The sequence below is a fragment of the Anopheles gambiae genome, chromosome 2 (genome assembly GCF_943734735.2).
Source record: "Anopheles gambiae chromosome 2, idAnoGambNW_F1_1, whole genome shotgun sequence".
NCBI classification, from domain to species: domain Eukaryota; kingdom Metazoa; phylum Arthropoda; class Insecta; order Diptera; family Culicidae; genus Anopheles; species Anopheles gambiae.
In genome coordinates, this window is record NC_064601.1 from 28,097,775 (window position 1) to 28,111,848 (window position 14,074).

The 14,074-nt window shown below is 46.2% G+C and overlaps 1 long non-coding RNA gene across 1 annotated transcript; it reads right to left on the bottom strand.

Annotated features, from left to right (window-relative positions):
* Nucleotides 1-1,174: 1,174 nt before the first annotated feature.
* On the bottom strand, nucleotides 1,175-13,253 carry LOC133391598 (uncharacterized). Its single transcript, XR_009765083.1, has 2 exons — nucleotides 7,395-13,253; nucleotides 1,175-1,973 (listed from the first exon to the last, which is right to left on the bottom strand). It is a non-coding gene; the product is annotated as an uncharacterized LOC133391598 (long non-coding RNA).
* Nucleotides 13,254-14,074: the final 821 nt, after the last annotated feature.

A 14,074-nucleotide genomic window follows, 5' to 3' on the forward strand; every position in this document is an offset into this window, starting at 1 on the left:
AGCTTGAAATATAGGTCAATAAATTATTTAACAAAAAAAAAAAACAATAATGAAAAGACTGCCCCAGGCAGGTTGGTTACAAAGGCGCAACCACACACTTGCTCCATCCATTGGAATGATCTCCGGGGCCGCGGTTTTGCATATTGAATATCAAAAGCTTGCATTTCGTAACCGCCCGCGCGACGAGCGGCCCTTTGTGATGAAACCGGAATGAAGACGAATCCTGCCCTTTTTGGTGTTGTTCTCTCTATTGCGCTGATAGGCACCAAGACCAAGGGAGCAGGACGGCCGGGAAAAGGGCCGTCGGAAAGGGAGAGAATGTGCACTCACGTTTTGCGCAATCGCTTCCCACATGACGCCAATGCACGGGTGCCATTAGTACTGGGTAGCCGATGTTGCCGTGTGACTCACGAGTCACGTTTCACGCCCGGCCGTTACACGTGCACAGTTCTTAATTGGCACAGCGGCTTTGTGTTGGTCCATTTTTCGAGCGACGGCCATCGCGCGATAGGGCGGGTGTAGGTGGAACCGATCTGAGCGGTTAATTAAGATTTAAAAATGTTTTACAACGACCGGCTAATGAAGCGATAAATGTGCTTTAAGCGAAACAACTCCGTTAAAATTACAACAAAACCATCTATTCTTAGCAGTTGAGTTGAGAATTTTGCCCCAAAAAAAAAAAGTTCGAAGCTATATTCCATTTCCAGCACCATTCAACGGTGTGTGATGTAACCGGACGGGCACTCACGGTGGCCAGCAACGTTGCATGGACGAAGGGGGCGAAGAACCGCGGCGAAATGAATCATCCCCTCACGTACCAATCGTACGTTTCGCACCCGGGGGCAGGGGTGCCATGTTCGTTCGTGTCGGTTTCGTGGAGACAAGTGATGGAGAATGCTCTGGTGTGCGTGAGCCGCCATATCCGACCTGCGTTGTGTGTCAGCGAGATCGTGGAGAGCACTACGCGGGGATGGGAATGGCGATCGCCGCGAGCTGCTCAGTGGGAATGGAGCCGCCCGAAGCACACCAATACCATCGCAGCCGTACACATCGATTGGCTGCTATCGGGTCGCTGTGTGCTGTGCGCATGTTGGTGTCATGCCAACCGAGCGGGGCCTTTTTCACGTTCAAGTTCAAGTTTAACAACTGTGGCCCCTTATCTGGTTTCCCCCTATTTCTTTTCTTTTTTGTTTCAACCCCCTTATATGCGACGGGTGTCGGTTGGATGGGGTGGATCGGGCAGAGTGTAGCAGCTGTTACTGCCCCAGCCGTTCGTCTTGTGGTCTCTTCTTGCGCTTAGGCACCCAGAAATCCCGCCATCTGTGCGAAACCAGTCGACTCGCTCGCTCCCTCGCACGGAACGCGTACAGGGTTATGCTTTCGCGAATGTCTTTCGCTTTCATCCCTAGGGGTAGCGTGAGATGTCAGTGCTTGGGGCGATGTTCACTGGGCAGAGCTCCGCTCCACCCCGACTGGTGTTGCCATCTCTTCAGGGTGCACCATTGATCGGTCGCTTCCGTTACAAGTTCAAGGTATTTGCAATTTGCTGCCCAGTATGTGTGTCTGTGTGTATTATTACCACATACTGACTCTCTCTATCTCTCCAGGGGCGATTCGCCTTTCGGAGGTCGGATGCTCTCCCTCAGCGAGCACTGTCCGGATGGTATTCGCTTTATGTCGGACTTCTTCGCGGTGGCCTACTTCTATGGATGTTTTTTTTTTTTGTTTTCAATGCTTGCCACTTTTTGCGTCCCCATTGCCCGTGTTCACAGTGTTGGTGGTGCGCTGTGCTAACCAACGTGTAAACGTTGGCACATGGGGTTTGCAAGTGTTTGTGTGTGGTGCAATTGTTTCGTTGGCTCATTTTCACCTTTAGCGCCGCGGGAAGAGTGCCAAAATGATTTTTTGATGTTAGCGAAATTTATTCGCCTCCATCCTGTCTCTGCTCGTTTGGTTGTGTTTTTGTACAATCACTGAAACGATAGTCGAAAGAAGAGAATAAAGACTTTAGACTTTAGAAGAATTTGGGACTTAAGGTATTTATTTAGGCGAACTCAATACGGGTCAATTGGATAACTTTTTTCGACTAAACGGAAGATCACTGTGAGATTAAAATCTGCGAAATTATTTCGATTTCAGACATTGGCACTTATGCCTTTGCAAGTACTTCATAAATTTCGCAAATACTTGAAACCGTTGGTTCTATGTTCTGTACACTATTTGCAAACATGAATATAATTGAAAATGGGTTTCCCTTTCAATTGTCACTTCCAATAAATATTTTACTAAAAAGAAAACTTCTTAAACCGATCGACACACGATGGTACAACCTGCTCCCGATCACAAACCGCATATCTAGGCATTGAATACATAACTGGTGTACTGGGTTCATGGTTGTTCTGCAAGAACAAGCTAGCTGCCCTGGTAGATAGATGACACTAAAACGAAACGTACCAAACGAGTTTTGCAAGTTCCCTTCAGCAGCCACCCCTCTGCGCCAGCGAGCGAGCTGCTGTTCTGCAAACCACCTGGTCGAATGGGCACAGTGGAACTCGCTAGAAAAGAAATCGCGAATCTTGGTGGAACAGCCCAGTAACCTGTGTACAGTACAACACTTGTAAGCACACACACATACACACAAATTACATGTGGTAGCTCTGTAGCACAGAGAAAGACGAGGGAAGAGGGAAAGAAACCGGACAGAAGCAGGAGCAGCTTCCCTTGTATGCGTGTACGAAGAAGTCGAAAAGGCAACGAGCGAAAATAAAAGTCAAGATCGTACCGAAGATCTTGGCTTCAAGTTCAAAGTCAACCTGTGCGAAACGTGCCGTTGCGAAGATTGCATCCGAACGATGTGAAACAGGAAAAGGAGGAATGAATGGGACAGGAGAGAAACAAATAACAAATAAAAAAAAAACGAAAGGAATGAACAATTCGCACACAGAAAGGTGCAAGTGAAACGGAGAAGTTAAGAAGACATGATTTGTATAATGGAAGTTCCAACATAGGTTTAGATACGTTGATTTAAATGAAGAAGAAGAAAAAAACAGATAACAACACAGAATAACTGGGAGTAATGGGATGGAAATAATAGTGAGACAACATGAAACCAAAAGGAAGTATAGGTTTACGAAATGGATAGGAAGATTCGTTTCGCTGCAAGAAACGTATTACTAAGGTGAAATGAAGATAATGAACAGTGTGAAAGAAACAGCCAAAATGAGGGAAGAAATATGAACACCAAATAGAAAACAAAAGACTTACATAATACTGCCCCAAATGAAGGGTTTGACCTATAAGAATTACAGCGCTACAGAAGCAAGATGTTTCAAAGAAAACGAAATCTAATCGAGATAAACTTGTTGTGCAGAATAATAATATTTGATGCTAAAATGGCACAGTGTGGTTCTCGTATTCGTAAACGTGTACGTGTTTTAAGCATAGAAATATAATATGGTTTGTACGATATTATCGAAAATCCAAACAGCAAGAATGCTAAAAAGATCAGCAAAAAAAACCCCCACTCAACCCAATGTATGCCATAACTGATGATGGCGCAACACGAGAAGGTGTAGTTTGTAAACCGGTTTTTTGGGACAAATGGTGCGTTCCTTTTCGGGGTTTCTTGCTAGAATTAATCGCCAACATTCGCACACTCCAAAGCGGCGCGATGTTATGCAACATGGATGTGTTTGAGACAAACCAGTTTCACCCCTTCTTCCGCAAAAGGGGGTTAAATTTAAGATGCTAAGACGGGAACGTTGCGTTTTGGGGGGGGGGGGGGGGGGGTACGAAACGCAAACTGTGGCTGTACAAAAAAAAAATGGGGAAAACACCACAGAACAGTCCGTCGTTCTGGGACGCACGTTTGTTGAAACGAATCGTGTTTAACATCGGAAGGTATGTGTGTGCGGCCGTGCGTGCAGTTTTAAGCCCCTTTCTGAAACGGAAGACTATTGTTCATCCCAAAGCGTGGGTTGTGTTGAGGGTAAATGCTTTTTTTTTGGATTGTTATCATTATTTTAAAGTTTTGCTGTACGACAATGACAATTTTGGAACGAGACTCACGTCAGAGCGGTGTGGCGCAATTATGGAAACCAGAATTAATGTCATTCGGTTATCACGCAAGAACGTTTGCAGGAAATGGCCAGCGTGGTCACATGTTTTGTTCCGTAGCTAGTATTAAATAAGAAGAACAAATACTAAAGATGTGTAAACGAAACAAAAAGAAGAGACAAAAGCGATATATTGCAATGGTGGTTTTCAACCATCTGTAGGAAAACTTTGAAATGACAGTGAGTTATTGGTTTGAGTTTAAACACTTATTTATGATTTATATGTTTTGTAGTCTAGATTACAGATCACGTTGAGTTTTGTGAAATATTACAAACCAGCATTCTAATTGGTGTACCATTCATATCTGACTTAAATTGAATTAAAAATAAGAAACGCATTTGCAGTTCCAGTTGTCTCTTCACAATGAAAAATCGCTTTTCTCAGCTGTCTGTGTGTGAGTGATCGGTCCAGAATTATTGGCATTTACTTGGATAATTAGATCGTATGCATGGGATGGTCCACTAAGGGAGGGGTTGCCTTTGTGTTGTTGATGTTGTTGTTATATGGTCGATCGATTGCACACCACTGACTGTACAGTTGCATGTGACTGTTGTGCAAGGGACAACTAGTACCACTACAGCGTGGTACCACTACTATCACTACAGCTAGTACTACTACTACCACTACTACCACTTACTAACACCACTAGTGTCACAAATACCAATACTGATGAAGACCAAAAACAAAATGGAACCCATCACCGTCACCATCATCATCATCGTCATTGTCATCATCAGCGTCATCACCAGCAGCATGCATTACCTTTATCAGAGGCATCATTTCTTCGTAAATCAGAGCGTTCGGTATGAAACGAGTGTACCTGTTTCTTGCGCTGTTAATATTTCTCTTTCGCACAACACAACTGTTCGGCTCATGCTAGCTCTGTCACACATTTCAGTGTATATCTTTCACACTCTAGCATCTTCCTTTCATTGCAAAATGTCTTTCCCGATCGATTTTTGCAGCAAACTGCAAGGGACACTTAAAATTGCATCACTCAATCTTGCGTTGATGGAAAAGCTATGTGTTTTCAATTTTGTTTGTTGTGTTTTTTTTTGCCATCCCTCATTAATTTTATTGTGCAAAACTCAGAAATTCAAGGCTTTTATGGCAAACGAATAATGAGTATTATTGTTTTGAAAAATGTCTATTTTCATTGTGTGCTGCAAGCTCATGCGCTTACGTACAAGATGTGGACGCATACCGACACATTACACCGCACAACACAACCGTGTCACCAGCGGACGGATCTGGAATATGCGCATTTGGCGCGGCGGTACCGCTGATAAATATTGTGGGCGGCATGGCTTCCGTACGTCATCATTCCCTCGTATCGCACAGCACGTCTTGTAGAAGAAAACATTTATCGCGGTAATGGGTAGTTTGTAAATCATCCGTTAAGTTGTGACCTGATAATGTAAGTCATCGCAATCGATTACAATGCTAGATGGCAATGATTTGTTCAGTGCTGTTTTTATTCTGTGCAACGTTCAACTACCGCTGTTTGATATTTTCGTGTTTGTTTTTGTATCGCGAATGGTTGAGAAAATAAACCTCAGAACCATTTTCCCCCGTCAGATGACGCTGGCTAAGTGCGAAGGGACGCCATCTTGTTGGAAACATTGTTATATCAACGCAATGGCATTGGCGCTGCAGTTGGGATGCCGCCGTTAGGTACGCTGTCGTTAAGGGATAGAAACATCCGATAGTGGATAAGTACGGCGACATGGTGGTACTTTTCCTTTGGTAGCGCTCAATGCACTTGCACTTCCAGCTGCAGCTGTTTCGTCACTGTCGTACACTGACCAAATAGGGATAATAAAACAGGTGCGAACGAGAAGACCGATAGTGCGCTCTATGCCCTTACAGTGAGCAAGAGCTATCGATAGGAAGTGAGTGAGAGAGCGCAATAAAAGGGATGGAAAAAAGAGAGAGAGATAGAGAGAGGGACAGAGAGAGAGAGAGAAAGAGAGAGAGAGAGAGAGAGAGAGAGAGAGAGAGAGAGTGAGAGAGGTCGAATGAACTATAAACTAGATTACTGCTGTGAGACTATGCTCTGTTCCTTCAGAAGGGCACTTAAAATATACCACTAAGGTAACGTTTTTTGCGGTTTCTTTGTTATATTGAAAACACTTTTATTTGCAAAGAATGCAAACATTGAAACAAAAATGTTTAAGGAACAAAATGCCATAACTTTTATTTTTACTATCTCCACGTGGGAATAGTAATGGAGCCGCCTGGTCAGCTGTTCAGTAGTTGAAACGATTCCATATTTAATCGATAGTTTGCCTCTGCTGTGAGACCTTACACAAGTAGGTTAGTTTGATGCGATGATTTAATATTTACTAAACTACAACCTCGACTAACGTGTCATCTAAATTAACTCGCAATCGAACTTACTTGGGCTTAGCATGGAAAACTGTACACAAGCATTCTTTGGTATTTTTAATAAAAAAATCACTTTCAGATTAAAACACGAAAAACTACAAAACAATTAAAACCACACAGCAACACAAAACACCGTACCGCTCACTAAGACACATACGTAAATTTATCTAAACACCATAAAAAGGGGGCAAAAAACATCTTCACCCCTGTTCGGCACGCAAAATAAAAACCCAGCAGACGGAAATTGTTGGGGAATTACGAATATTTGCTAAAATAAACACCATTCCATCGACAGGAAAGCACAGTACATACGCCTGCACTGCAGCCAGCTCCAGCTGGTGGCGGGCACGGACGGCCCCAAAGATATCCGTGCCGCGTATGAATGAACCGGAGGGAAAAAACACAATGAACTTGAACTTGGAAAACGGTTCTAGCTCGGTCGGCCGTGCCCCGTGTGCGCAATTCGTGTTTCGTTCGCAAACCCACACATACATACAAATGGTAAGGTTGATGTATTGGGTGTGTGTGTGTATGTGTGGTTGCGCTACTACCACATGCACCATTGCATAACATACGCGACAATATACACGGACATAGGCACAGAGAGAGAGAGAAAGAGAGATCCACATAAACGAATGCAAATTCTCCCCTAAAAGGGGGATTCACCGTTTCCAGCAGGGAGAAAAAGGTTATGTTACAATACTGCAAGGTTTTAAGAAAACACTTAAACCACTCCCAAAAAAGGTTCAAAATTAATCAATATCAATAAAAGGTCAAGAGCGGTTTTTGTTGTTCGATTAAAAAAAAAGGAAGAACAAAAAAAAAAAATGCAGCACGCGAGCAAGAAATGTAAGAGCAGGATAACCGCTAACCCTATTTGGGGCACTTACCTCTCGCTCACACTCGTCGCTCTATGCCCATCAGTAACGCCAGAGCGAGCAGCAACAACGGCAACTGGGAGCTTTCCCTTTTTCCAATGCGTAGCTGAACCAGCGAGAAGTGCAGTCGGTCGTCGGTGTGGTGGTGCATTTTTGTGCATCCTCTCGCACACCGTGTGAAGGACCGGGATCAGGTGATATGAAATCGATCGATATGAACCGTCCTTTACCTATGCGCACTGCTGTTGGCTTTCGATTTCAATCGAGCGATGAAATTGTGTTCCTTTCTTTTGTTGCACATCGAAACGCACACGGCATCGTTACATGGGAAGAGGTGCAGTTTTATAACACGCTACACCACATTCCACAGAATTCTAATGGGTATTTTGAGTATTTTGCACTTCTTTGCACCAAATTTTTGTTTTGTTTAAATTCACCTGTTTTTAGAGCGCATTTTTCTCCATTTAAAGCACACTGGCACAACACACACACACATGTAGGCAGCGACAGGGGAGTTTCATCGATAATACAGCTCGAAATAACGTCACACACGAAGCATTTTTTAATTTAACAAAGCACAGAAAAAAAAGTAAAAATACACTTCACCCACACACACACGGTTAATCGCTTGAGAGCTAATGTTTGGCTCCAGTGTAGCCACGCACGTCCGGCGTACGTCGGTCGACTAATTGGCGTGTTCACTCAGCAGCAGCAGCCAACACCACACAGCAACCGCGCACAGGTGAACCCGGCAGGCGAGCGACAACCTTCTGCTGCTGCTGCTACTAGGGCCACGGCGCTTCTGCTCCATTCGGCTGACGATGGTTGAGTGCGGGAACAAAACAAACAACATCCAATCCCTACTCCAAGCCCGGGTCCAACACGGATAACGAACGCGCATACAGACACACACACACAAGCACATACACACACGAAGAACCGTCCCATTTCATCACCAACACATCGACAGCATCATTCTGTGTGATCATCGCACACAGCCCCACCCGCGTGTACCGGCATATAACACACTCTGCCTAACGCGCCACCCCTTCTCCCCCCGCTTTCCTCCTCTTACCTCCGCCCCCCAGTTCCCGAGGTTCCCGAGGGAATTTGCACACTTTTCGTACAACGCAATTTCTTGACATTCCCGTCAGCGACGACGACCGACGTTTGCTGGCACACGACGCGCGCACTGCCGGGCATACTACGATGCTAGAGGGTTGAGGGGAAGGGGTAGAAGAGGATGCTGTGTGTGTGAGTGTTTTTGTGTTTATTATTTTTTTCGCATTTCTCCCTCACAAGCGCTGCCATCGATTGCGCTTTTCATCAACCTTATCGAAGTTGGCGCTGATGAAGAAAAATGCCCCTTTTTTGCTGTTTTTGTCTAATGTGATTCAGAATTTGCTACAAACGTCACAACACAAACGTACACACACATACACATGCGTACACTCACAGACACTAATTAGCGTTCGCTTTTCCGTTCGATTGTAGTGTGTGCATTGTTTTGTCTTTTTTTTTTAATGCAATTAAACACACTCACACACACACACACACTCAATGTGCTTGCTACGGGGGTGGGGCCGTGTGTTCGGTCTAACAACTGTGGAAAATTCCAGACCATTCCTGGTCGCGCTTTGTCGCTCCAAGCGTTGCCGCTACTGGAACAAACCCTTTCGGTGGTTTCCTTCCACCGGAAAAGTGGCTGCCGTTTGCGATTTGTGCCTTTCGCTCGATCGCTCGCTGCCACACCGTTCGGCAGCCACGACGATAATGAAGATGGCTGCACAGCACTGCCACCGAGGACGCGCACGGGCTCCCGAAAAATTGATTTCCAATTTGCGTTCTAATGCGTCGCAACGACACGGGCCCACACACAAACACGCGCGTACGCACAAATACATACGGAACCGGGGGGAATGGGTGGCTCACCCACTCTCTGACACACACACACACATACGCACACACGTCACGCACGCGGTTGTTTGTTGTTGTTTTGTTGTTGGCTCTCGGTTGACGAATTGCCAGCCCGGATTGGGTTCCGTTTCTGCGGTTGTGGTGCTGGTGGGCTGGAAGGAGCCCTTTTCGGATAGCCAGGCCATGGATAGTAAATGATAGAGAGGGTAGAAAGATAGAATGAGATGCCAAATGGAGCCAGCCTGCTTGGAGAGGTGTTTGTGTGTGTTTCATCATTCCCGAAAAGAGGGAATTGATGAAACACAAGAAACGTTTTCGCTCCTACAGTGTGTGTTAAGTTGTGTGCGATATATATTTTTTCCTTCAATAAAGATGCTCTGTTTTTCAGTGTTTTAGTTCAGTTCCACTAACCCGTATAGTAATTTAAATTACTTCTACAGAAATATTCTATACCGAACTCAATGCATTCGACTAATAACAGCTACCCTGTAGCCCTCGGCACCAGTTCGTTCCGGGTGCGCCTGCCTCGCCGATTCCGTTGGGCCAATATTTAGCCATAAAACAACGCAACGTGTGAACCGACACGCGCGATGATGTCATCCCCCCATCGGCTGGGGAAGGGGGTTCGGTTGCATTCAAGATGTGGCCTGCGGACTGTGCAAAACGCGTCCCGCCCGCCAATGCGCGTTCGGCGTGGCATTTCCGTACCACAGTTTGACAGCTGGTTCCGATTTCCATGCCCATGACCTATGCTAACTCCGGCATCGGAGGCTATCATCGGGGAAGAACACGAGGGGAAGCGGCAGGAGTAGCGCGAGCAGCGGAGCAGACAAAAGCAGGGTAGAGGACGGATGCGGAAAAATGCGCCCATAAAACTGCATCCATCATACTGATGTTGTGTAAACATTCGCGGTTCGCCGTTTGGTGGACGAACACCAACGGACCCCCGCGGAGTTCCTACTCGGGTGCGCTGATGGAGTCATTAGCAAGGGGTAGAGAAGGTAGAGGGACATTTTATATCTTTTTATCTCCCAACGCTACAATAATATAAATATATATCTGCCCTAATTAGTTTCTAACTCACCCTTCTATTGGCGATAAGCAAGAAGGGGTGGAGCGAAGAGGAGGCGTAGGTGTGCCATCTTGGGCGGCAATCAATGTGAACGGCAGCAAATGGTGGATTCGGGCGTTATTCGCACGTCTATAGAGCGTTCCTAGAATTTTGCCCATAATTGGAAGTGTGCCGGGGTCCGTTCGCATGTGTGATCGTGCCAGAGAATTGCACAATCCGCTAGACACACACACAGGCACGATATAAACGGGGTGCGTCATGATCGAGTAGATCGATTCCAAGATGTCTTCCCATTCCCACAGGACGGGCACACGCGTTGCTGCGGCTCTGATGGTTGTTATATTGTATCCCGCTCCTTCTCGCTCTCTTTCGCTCTTTCGCTCTTTGCCCGTTCTCTTTCCGTCTCTCATTGTGTTTGACGCAACCTGCGGTTTGCGACCGCGGCCCGCTGCCAGTGATTTCCGCTCCAAGATACCAGGGGTCTTTTTTTGTTTTTTTTTTTGCATTTAAGTTTCTTATTTCTTTTTTGGCACCCGCCTGTGGTAATCTCCGTTCGACGTGATTGTTGTTCGTTGATGTGTGTGCCCCTTGTACCGGTGGTGGTGGTGGTGTGCGTTTTATATATTCCATCCTCCTTTCCTTCCCTACATGCCCGAATTCCCCGCGTACACCCCGCGCTCCACCCGTTATGTTACCCGTTTGGGGTGGGGTTCGTCCCACCGCTACGTTTCGCCCGTTTCGCGCGCTCCTGCAATGCGATGTTCCCGAGCGCGGCTGGGCGCGCCTGCGTACCGCGCACGACCTTGACAGTGAACTTGAATTTTCCCTCTGTCATATTTATTAGCGACCCACTTCCACACTTGCTGCTGCTGCTGCTGCTGCTCGCACACTGTATAACGCTCTCCCGCCCGTTCGGTCCCTGGTTCAATTCTGGTTTCGCTCGATGGTGGTGCACTTTGGGGCACACACTGTCTTTGAGCGAGCGAGTTGTTTCGGCACTGTGTATGTGTGTGTGTGTGTGTGGCATTAGTGTTGTTTTTTTCTTCCTCTACGGGGTTCGTTATCGTTGGCGCTGTTGCGGAGGGCGATTTTGGTTTTATAGGTTCTGTTCTTGTAGTTATTATTGCACACTCAATCTATTGCCGAGAGAGAACAGGAGAGCACGATGATGGTACGGCCGTTAGAACGTTGGCGAGCGTGTGGCACTGTAACGCTCCGTTACGGTTGATTTGTGCCAACCGTGGCTGGGGCAGAACTGTCCCACCATCGAGGAGTTGAAATTGGAGCAAAATTGGAGAGGAGAGTGGCAGCATCATATTCTGATGCAATTACTGCCAATGGGATGAGCACACTGACGTTAGACAGTTATATTTCCAACATCTGTTAAACTATTTTAAATACAACTATTGACTATCAAAAAATACTAAGCAACGGTTTGTTAAACATTCTGTACCACCAAACTGCCAAGTATTCTTGTAAGAGTTCGCTTCACAAAGATTTCATTTTGCTTCCGGCCGTATTAGCTTCCATCACTAAAAAGAAGAAGAGGAATAAAACTAAGAGAGCTCCATTATGTAACAGTAATTAACATTATCTAATCTTGTATAGCACAGCGCTGCAACTGATACGAGAAACCACAAGCCAGCCAGCAGTAATCTTCTTACATTTGCTTCGAGTTTGGTTGTGGTCGTTTTCTTGGCATGATAATGGCATGATTCGTGGTAGCGGCGGGTGATTTTAATCTAATCTAGATGCAATGCTATTGATTAGCACTAGAGAGAGTGAAAAAAAACAATCACTTCAACTTCACTTCCTGAAAACGTGCCCGAGATGGTACATACCTCTCAAACTGGCCGAAGGTACAGGCGCTACCTACAAATACAAAGGGCAGGGTAAGGTATAAACAATCAATAAATAAAAATTGCACATGCTCACACCCTCTTCCCATTGCTCGCTTATGTAACGAGTGTAGATGAAAGGGTTTTCGATTGCAAATTTGGGTAAAAAATGGGTAAATTTTTTTTCCTTTCTACTCAACCCACATGCTGCACATGCTCAACCAGAAACGAGGTCAAAATTACATTACAACACAGTTGGGACTGCCAAGCAAAGCAGGAGGAGAGCGATGTGCCACAAAGGAAAATGAAACAAATGAAACCGTCAAAATGTGCACCAAACGTTCGCCTACCGAAAAACCGACGGATGCCAATGCCGTCCATCTGGATTTGCTTATTTTTAGCTAACACCCTCCCCTTGGGGCGAACAACCTTTCCCCCGGTACCCCTGGCTAAAACAGTGTAACAGAGTTCACCATGCACCAAGGCACCGCATCGATCTGTTCAAGGTGCTTGCGTGCATTTCAAGCCTTTGTTTTTGGCGTTTGGTCCTGTAACGAACTTGCCTGGGCGAGGCTGGCTAAATCGGCATGCACGGGCAACATTCCCAATTGTTTTGTTATTATTATTGTCCATGTAGATGTAAGAAAATACAGTTCGGAAAACCGAGAAAGGAAGGAAACTTATACACCAAGCTGAATGCACCAGTGTAACAATAGGCGAATGGTTCTGAGGAGGTTTTTTTTTTTTTTCGTGTGGTAGCAAACTGTGGCCAGCTGTCGGGAAGGGCTCACAAAATCACAATAAAATGTGCACGGTCAATGATAACCTTGAATGCGGATGGTGTGTGCGGCAATGGAAAGGCGGGGGAGGATGGTGGGGGGGGGGGAAGATGACGCTGGCAGTTGCATTCGGGAGGATTGCAGGCAGTGCGCTGGCGCACCGGCTTGCAATGGGCGCATGTGCGCGTGCATATGCGGGCACGTGCGCGCCAGAACAGGTGACACATCCCGTGGGCTGGGAGTGAAGTGGAGAGCGACGAGCGGTGAGTTGAGCGTGGGAAGGAAGGGGTGTGAAATTTGCCCTCCCCCCCTCCACCGCCCTGTCCTCCGGACTTTGCTAAATGTAATTATTTTTTCCCGCCCCCGCTCCATCCCGTCGGCCATCTTTATTGCACCGCATCGCAAGGTTCTTTAATTCCCAGTGCAAAAACACATTGCAGGGAGGTGGAAGGGCGAAGGTTGGGGGAGGGGGGGGGGGGGTTGTGTATATTTGAAAGGGCTAGTGCGGGTGTGAGCGCGGGGGGTTGTGATTAAGTGTCACAAGCTTGTAATCGCGAGATGCAGCAGCCTCGAAGCCTCGGCATGATGCTGCTGATCGAAGCATTTCAGTTGCGATTCTGTTTAGTGTTTGTTTGGGGATGATGAGGAGGTCGAGGAAGGGCAGTGGCTAAGGATAGCGGATGAGTACATTTGCATGTCGTATAAAGCATTGCAAGTCGTATGATGTGGCACAGTTCAAACGCAAAGCCCAGCAGTGTATCAACCACAGTGAATGACACATTTGCTCATCAGGGGTTGTGTTGGTGTTTAGTTTATACAAGCTTTATATGTCATATTTTGTACATCACATCGCTGTCAGTTTTGATTATGAGTGGGTCTGTGTTTGTGTTGTTTCTGTATGATGAATTAAAAGCAACCTCACCGCACCCCATCAATACGTCGAATGACGCGTAAATAATGACTGTTGTCGAATGCACCCGCCTGGAGTTGAATCAGTAAAGAAGCGCTAAATGACCCCCCCCCCCGCCCCCCACCCCCTTCTTCTTCAGTCGGCCCTTTGTGGGATCGATTGTCATCATCGCAGTA